General features: G+C 39.2%; 1 non-coding gene across 1 annotated transcript; it reads left to right on the forward strand.

Moving 5' to 3' along the window:
• Positions 1-208: 208 nt before the first annotated feature.
• LOC114212995 (small nucleolar RNA SNORA52) lies at positions 209-343 on the forward strand. The gene has a single exon (XR_003610097.1). It is a non-coding gene; the product is annotated as a small nucleolar RNA SNORA52 (small nucleolar RNA).
• The last annotated feature ends 540 nt before the right edge of the window (positions 344-883 follow it).

An 883-nucleotide genomic window follows, 5' to 3' on the forward strand; every position in this document is an offset into this window, starting at 1 on the left:
ATTAATTCTTTATTTATCATTCTTTAGCTATATTTATTAATTGTGAAAAATACTCATACCATCGCCTGCAGTCATCTCTCTTCCCAATGTCTTTTTTAAACATAGTCTGCTGATTATTACCTATAAATTTTAAAATAACCTGAATATTTATTTATGGATTCAAGAACTTTAGGTAGTATCTTAACTTCTTCCTGAATAAGAGGAAATATGGTCCGTCCCAGTCCCTGCTGGTCAGCCTGTAGTCTGCTGGGTTTCGCCTGGGGACCAGATCATTCCAGAAGCCTCACCCAGAGAAGTGAGCTAAGCTTCAGGAGGCTTGTTCCAGGGGTGCTTCTAGACTTCAGTGGGGTGGGCGTGGTGGGGGGGGAGAAGAGATGATATCTTTCTCCTTCCATCTACCTCTTCTTTCCCGACACACCTTGTGAAATATTATCATGAATGTTTTTTATAATTTGTCTGTCTGCCTTATAACTGTCAGTTGCTGCTGTTACTGGTTCTCCTTTGGCCTTCTGATTCTTTGTCCACACTGCTCCACAGGCCTTCACTAAGTAATCTCCCTTTGTCCTTAACCAAATACAAGTTATTTATCCCCTAATTTGGCAAAGAGTCCCAAACATATTCCTTTTTGGGATTTCCATCACCTACTATATTAAATTCTCAATGTTTCCAAGAGAATTGAGGTTGTTCACAGTAATATTTATATAATTCAAACAAAGACTTTGTTTATTTCTCTACTCTGCTACTTGCTATTTGTATGAATATGGGCAGTTACTAAGCCTCTCTCAGCCTCAATTCTCTTTATAAAAAGTGGATAACCAACAGCGCATCATAGCACTACATCTGTGGTGGGGAGAACCAAATGACATTGAGTCAGAGCACTCAG

This window comes from Eumetopias jubatus, unplaced genomic scaffold, assembly GCF_037043125.1.
Source record: "Eumetopias jubatus isolate StellerSeaLion01/CBP00866 unplaced genomic scaffold, mEumJub1_p1.0 scaffold_3, whole genome shotgun sequence".
NCBI classification, from domain to species: domain Eukaryota; kingdom Metazoa; phylum Chordata; class Mammalia; order Carnivora; family Otariidae; genus Eumetopias; species Eumetopias jubatus.